A 7,563-nucleotide genomic window follows, 5' to 3' on the forward strand; every position below is an offset into this window, starting at 1 on the left:
CATTGATCAAGGCAAGATCAAGAGTGCTGAAAAGACATGGACACGTCATTGGTGGTTGGCAGCTAAGATACTGTAGATTCTAGTGTTTTGGTCAACTATATCGACTCCACCTTTAATTTCACAATAAAACTTCGCAGTTTCTTGAAATTTCTTCTCAGTGTTCTTATTGACATGACATCCAGTGTGCATATTACTCGAGATAAAGACTTTTCTTAGTTCTTCCTTTGGTAGACTGAGAGAAGCTTGTCACTCGACAGGTGTGTTGCATATAACACGTCATCAGCACTTTGTACCACAGGAGAGGCCCCCGAGTGACCCCAAACTAAATGTGTTCCTCTTTGTTTCAGCTCATCTGCTAGTTTTGTGGAGGTGGAAATGCCAGTCCTGGTGTTATGACCACAGCTGAGAACTGGCTGTGCCAACTTCGTAACAACATGGTAACCAAGACCCTTGCCCAGATCACAAGTTTCACATTTGCCACTGTAAGAAAATCCATTCAGGAATATCGCCTGTCAGCCTCAAACAAAAACCAGTATTTTATCCCGTACTTATTAGGTTTTCTCGGCTTATACTGTATGAACGGGTACTTGCACTTGCAAGGATACAGATGCTTGTTGACAGTCATATTCTTGCCTGGCTTGTAGCATGCAGTGCAGCTTCAGTAAATAGATTCCCTACTTCTGAAGCAAGGCAAAATTTCTCATTTTCCTTGCATTTACTCTTCGATGACATAGAGTCAAACCTAAGATGACTGTTGCACTGATATAAAACATTGCTCGATCTATGACTTTCACATTACTTTTGTCTTAAACTGTTGTAATATATTCCAACAATACACGAATAACATCGAAACGCATCCAGCAACTATTTAAGAGTCTGTAAGCTGGAGTTATCGACATCAAACTGTGTTAAACTGCGTATGGGTCAAAAATGACAAACGTGGTACTTCTGGTTGTTGTTGTTGTTGTTGTTGTTGTTGTTGTTGTTGTGGTCTTCAGTCCTGAGACTGGTTTGATGCAGCTCTCCATGCTACTCTATCCTGTGCAAGCTTCTTCATCTCCCAGTACCTACTGCAACCTACATCCTTCTGAATCTGCTTAGTGTATTCATCTCTTGGTCTCCCCCTATGATTTTTACCCTCCACGCTGCCCTCCAATACTAAATTGGTGATCCCTTGATGGCTCAGAACATGTCCTACTGACTGATCCCTTCTTCTGCTCAAGTTGTGCCACAAACTTCTCTTCTCCCCAATCCTATTCAATACTTCCTCATTAGTCATGTGATCTACCCATCTAATCTTCAGCATTCTTCTGTAGCACCACATTTCGAAAGCTTCTATTCTCTTCTTGTCCAAACTATTTACCGTCCATGTTTCACTTCCATACATGGCCACATTCCATACAAATACGTTCAGAAATAACTTCCTGACACTTAAATCTATACTCGATGTTAACAAATTTCTCTTCTTCAGAAACACTTTCCTTGCCATTGCCAGTCTACATTTTATATCCTCTCTACTTCGTCCATCATCAGTTATTTAACTCCCCAAATAGCAAAACTCCTTTACTACTTTAACTGTCTCATTTCCTAATCTAATTCTCTCAGCATCACCTGACTTAATTCGACTACATTCCATTACCCTCGTTTTGCTTTTGTTGATGTTCATCTTATATCCTCCTTTCAAGACACTGTCCATTCCGTTCAGCTGCTCTTCCAGGTCCATTGCTGTCTTTGACAGAATTACAATGTCATCGGCGAACCTCAAAGTTTTTATTTCTTCTCCATGGATTTTAATACCTACTCCAAATTTTTCTTTTGTTTCCTTTACTGCTTGCTCAATATAGAGATTGAATAACATCGGGGAGAGGCTACAACCCTGTCTTACTCCCTTCCCAACCACTGCTTCCCTTTCATGTCCCGCAGCTCTTATAACTGCCATCTGGTTTCTGTACAAGTTGTAAATAGCCTTTCGCTCACTGTATTTTACCCCTCCCACCTTTAGAATTTGAAAGAGAGTATTCCAGTCAACACTATCAAAAGCTTTCTCTAAGTATACAAATGCTAGAAACGTAGGTTTGCCTTTCCTTAATCTTTCTTAATCGTAAGGTCAGTATTGCCTCACGTGTTCCAGTATTTCTATGGAATCCAAACTGATCTTCCCCGAGGTTGGCTTCTACTAGTTTTTCCATTCGTCTGTAAAGAATTCGTGTTAGTACTTTGCAGCTGTGGCTTATTAAACTGATAGTTCGGTAATTTTCACATCTGTCAACACCTGCTTTCTTTGGGACTGGAATTATTATATTCTTCTTGAAGGCTGAGGGTATTTCACCTGTTTCATACATCTTGCTCACCAGATGGTAGAGTTTTGTGCCGTCAGTAGTTCCAATGGAATGTTGTCTACTCCGGGGGCCTTGTTTCGACTCAGGTCTTTCAGTGCTCTGTCAAACTCTTCACACAGTATCGTATCTCCCATTTCATCTTCATCTACATCCTCTTCCATTTCCATAATATTTTCCTCAAGTGCATCGCCCTTGTATAGACCCTGTATATACTCCTTCCACCTTTCTGCTTTCCCTTCTTTGCTTAGAACTGGGTTTCCATCTGAGCTCTTGATGTTCATACATGTGGTTCTCTTATCTCCAAAGGTCTCTCTAACTTTCCTGTAGGAAGTATCTATCTTACCCCTAGTGAGATAAGCCTCTACATCCTTACATTTGTCCTCTAGCCATCCCTGCTTAGCCGTTTTGCACTTCCTGTCGATCTCATTTTTGAGACGTTTGTATTCCTTTTTGCCTGCTTCATTTACTGCATTTTTATATTTTCTCCTTTCATCAATTAAATTCAATATTTCTTCTGTTACCCAAGGATTTCTACTAACCCTCTTCTTTTTACCTACTTGATCGTCTGCTGCCTTCACTACTTCATCCCTCAGAGCTACCCATTCTTCTTCTACTGTATTTCTTTCCCCCATTCCTTTCAATTGTTCCTTTATGCTCTCCCTGAAACTCTGTACAACCTCTGGTTCTTTCAGTTTATCCAGGTCTTTATACAAAAGAACTTGCACGTTCTTCCACCATAGCTCCACAAACTGCACTGAAAATGGCATGTTTTGGAGAGATCTCTAATTCAGTCCATCATAGAAACTGCATATTTTTGTGGTATGAAGTACAAACAAAAAACCACCAAATATGGCATCTTAGCATTGTAGATGCTTAAATAAAAGTGGCGGCTGCTCTGTTTGTTTCTGTCAGCCAATCACAGCACATGACATGTGATCTCATCAGCCAATCACATCATACATTTATACACTCCTGGAAATTGAAATAAGAACACCGTGAATTCATTGTCCCAGGAAGGGGAAACTTTATTGACACATTCCTGGGGTCAGATACATCACATGATCACACTGACAGAACCACAGGCACATAGACACAGGCAACAGAGCATGCACAATGTCGGCACTAGTACAGTGTATATCCACCTTTCGCAGCAATGCAGGCTGCTATTCTCCCATGGAGACGATCGTAGAGATGCTGGATGTAGTCCTGTGGAACGGCTTGCCATGCCATTTCCACCTGGCGCCTCAGTTGGACCAGCGTTCGTGCTGGACGTGCAGACCGCGTGAGACGACGCTTCAACCAGTCCCAAACATGCTCAATGGGGGACAGATCCGGAGATCGTGCTGGCCAGGGTAGTTGACTTACACCTTCTAGAGCACGTTGGGTGGCACGGGATACATGCGGACGTGCATTGTCCTGTTGGAACAGCAAGTTCCCTTGCCGGTCTAGGAATGGTAGAACGGTGGGTTCGATGACGGTTTGGATGTACCGTGCACTATTCAGTGTCCCCTCGACGATCACCAGTGGTGTACGGCCAGTGTAGGAGATCGCTCCCCACACCATGATGCCGGGTGTTGGCCCTGTGTGCCTCGGTCGTATGCAGTCCTGATTGTGGCGCTCACCTGCACGGCGCCAAACACGCATACGACCATCATTGGCACCAAGGCAGAAGCGACTCTCATCGCTGAAGACGACACGTCTCCATTCGTCCCTCCATTCACGCCTGTCGCGACACCACTGGAGGCGGGCTGCACGATGTTGGGGCGTGAGCGGAAGACGGCCTAACGGTGTGCGGGACCGTAGCCCAGCTTCATGGAGACGGTTGCGAATGGTCCTCGCCGATACCCCAGGAGCAACAGTGTCCCTAATTTGCTGGGAAATGGCGGTACGGTCCCCTACGGCACTGCGTAGGATCCTACGGTCTTGGCGTGCATCCGTGCGTCGCTGCGGTCCGGTCCCAGGTCGACGGGCACGTGCACCTTCCGCCGACCACTGGCGACAACATCGATGTACTGTGGAGACCTCACGCCCCACGTGTTGAGCAATTCGGCGGTACGTCCACCCGGCCTCCCGCATGCCCACTATACGCCCTCTCTCAAAGTCCGTCAACTGCACATACGGTTCACGTCCACGCTGTCGCGGCATGCTACCAGTGTTAAAGACTGCGATGGAGCTCCGTATGCCACGGCAAACTGGCTGACACTGACGGCGGCGGCGCACAAATGCTGCGCAGCTAGCGCCATTCGACGGCCAACACCGCGGTTCCTGGTGTGTCCGCTGTGCCGTGCGTGTGATCATTGCTTGTACAGCCCTCTCGCAGTGTCCGGAGCAAGTATGGTGGGTCTGACACACCGGTGTCAATGTGTTCTTTTTTCCATTTCCAGGAGTGTATTATTTCAACAAATATTTAACTATTTTATCTAAACAACCTGGCAATTGTGACAGACCAGTACGCAGCTTAGCCCAAGGCCTAGGTTAGCTGGAAGGTAACAGTTTATATGTGAACTGGCGAAGCCAACAAATGTGAAAGCAAAAATCTGGTTGTTGTGACAGACTGACCCCTAACTTTGCCCTAGTATGACTGGCTGATTAAAATGTCCTGTGCTGTGATTGGTTGACACAAGCAAACTGAGCAGCTACCTTGTCGGTTTCCGTGTTCCCAATGCTAACTTGCGCTATTTGGTGCTTTTCATAGTTGTGTATTACAAAAGCAGGGGTCAATGAAAGACAACATTAAAGATCCCTTCAGAAGGCACCTTTTCAGTTGTTTGTTGCGCTGCAGTGGCAAGAAGTATGACTTGCATATAACAACATTATCTGTAATGATACTCTGAAAAGAGTTTAAGAATTCCAATATCTTTAAAAAAAAACCTTAGCAGCATGTTCAGGTATCTGTTTTGCACAGTATTCAAACTGGTTGCTTATGCTGAATAAATATTGTACTTGACCCAGCAGATAATTTCATAAGAGGCATAAAATGCATCACAAAACTCTCTCTAAAGCTCTAAGGCTTTGGAAACCAGTTGTAAACCAATCTCCTGACTAAGCTCCAATATGGAATATTACGAAAGCAATAAAATATTCTGCTGTAATGTAGTGAACTGAATGAAGCTGAACATTTGTAAAAGAGGAACTCAAGAAGTCATGACAGCAAAAAATGTGTGGACAGCATTTAAAGCATTAGGAATTGTAATATTGCCATCCGCTTGTGATCATCCCTCTTGGGTTTACAGTATCAGTGATGTGGACTCATCAAAAGAAAATATAGCATTCAGTTAGAGGACTATAGAACAAACTATTTACATTAATCACTGCAGACAATGATGTTGCAGTTTTTCAGGCTACAATATTAACCCAGCAGACTTCTAGAAGAAATGAAAAATTCAAGTGATAATTTCAACTCCACATAGTATATTGGAAGCCACCATTTGCAGTATATTTATTTTATTATGTACAGCACTCTGTCTTCAGGCAACAAGTGGCCCATCGGGACCATCCGACTGCCGTGTCATCCTCAGATGAGGATGCGGATAGGAGGGGCATGTGGTCAGCACACCCCTCTCCCGGCCATTATGATGGTTTTCTTTGACTATTTGGTCGAGTAGCTCCTCAATTGGCATCACGGGGCTGACTGCACACCTAAAAATGGCAACAGTGCATGGCAGCCCGGATGGTCACCCATCCGAGTGCCGGCCACGCCCGACAGTGCTTAACTTTGGTGATCTGATGGGAACCGGTGTGTCCACTGTGGCAAGGCCGTTGCTATTATGTGCAGGATTTCTTGGAAATTGTTCACAGTATCTTACTGCATGCAGTACTCTTGGACATCGGTTTCCCATAAATCACAGAAGTGTTTAGCATTAGTTTTTAGATGACAGCAGATGAGCACCAATATTGCTTGTGGTAATTACTTTCAAGTCAGTTGTTAGGCCCATTAACTGGCAAAAGAACTGTACACACATTTTCACAATGCTTTGACTTTTCAGCTCAACTGCCCTACATGTAATCTGTGTGAAAGAAATGCAGTAATAATACTTAGTGCCAAAAACTTCTACAGCCATAAGCAGAAAATAATGGCCTTGATACAATTCTTACAGGCTGATGATCAGTATAAGAGAAAGCTGATATTTCCACTGATTTTCACTTAAAACTAAGACAGAAAACGAATCAATAGCTGAAGTATAGTAACAACAGAACAGTGTTTTCTTTTTTTTCCCTCTCTCTCTTCTTTCAAGAAGACGTGGTACATTATTCACAATGGATCTTCACTGAATACTTAGCAGACAAGTTACTTTGAGCTCGCACACAATATGGGTTATATCAAAAATAGGCCTACTCAGGTCGTTATTCTGCTATGAGCACAAACTATAATACAAAATACATAATACATGTGAAATGATAATTAAGTCCAGACCCTGCGCTGCCGACAGGCGTTGATATACACCAACGGGGACAGTTGAAAATGTGTGCCCCGACCGGGACTCGAACCTAGGATCTTCTGCTTACATGGCAGACGCTCTATCCCGCTTTTTTTTTTCGTTGATCTCATTTTGTTCGATATTGTTTGTTGTATTTCTTCGGGGCTGACGTCCCATGACGCTTGTTCAAGTTGATCGTTGATCCATTAACTCAGTTATTTTATTCCAGAGGGCAGCTAACCCTCCGACTGATCACGCTGAGCTACCGTGCCAACATCCATCTGAGCCACCGATGGCAGAGAGGATACTGCAACTCACATTCCCAACTTAATGTCGACACACTACATTCGTTGTGCCCCTGCACATTACACTCATTACTCGCGGCAGACAACCTTACCGAGTCCTGTAAGAGTTCGGGCAATACGTGTGCATCCACACAGAAGAAGGAGGTCAATGCCCGGTAAGCCTCAACTATATATGAAGATGGTATCTGTTCTTTCGGACTTCAGTTACAGTGCGTTCCTTTTATTGCCGAGAAAATTAAGACTAACAGGTAGTGATCATGAATATTTTGAATCATTATCTCGTGTATTAGACAATGAAACTGATAATGCGTCGCAACAGGATGACAATGTCACAATCGAAAGCAATATACAACTGAACTCAACTGCAGTGAATAGACAGAAAGTCAGACGAAATGACGTTACATGGCTAACAATCGATGAGGTTAATTCACAATCCTCAACAGGAAATGTCTCTTTTCAAAACAATGCAACAGACGTCGGAAAGTGTCCAAGATCGATGTT

The 7,563-nt window shown here is 43.8% G+C and overlaps 1 pseudogene; it reads right to left on the reverse strand.

Annotated features, from left to right (window-relative positions):
- Positions 1-5,985: 5,985 nt before the first annotated feature.
- On the reverse strand, positions 5,986-6,103 carry LOC124551388 (annotated as a pseudogene).
- Between the last annotated feature and the right edge of the window lie 1,460 nt (positions 6,104-7,563).

Source organism: Schistocerca americana, chromosome 9, assembly GCF_021461395.2.
Source record: "Schistocerca americana isolate TAMUIC-IGC-003095 chromosome 9, iqSchAmer2.1, whole genome shotgun sequence".
NCBI classification, from domain to species: domain Eukaryota; kingdom Metazoa; phylum Arthropoda; class Insecta; order Orthoptera; family Acrididae; genus Schistocerca; species Schistocerca americana.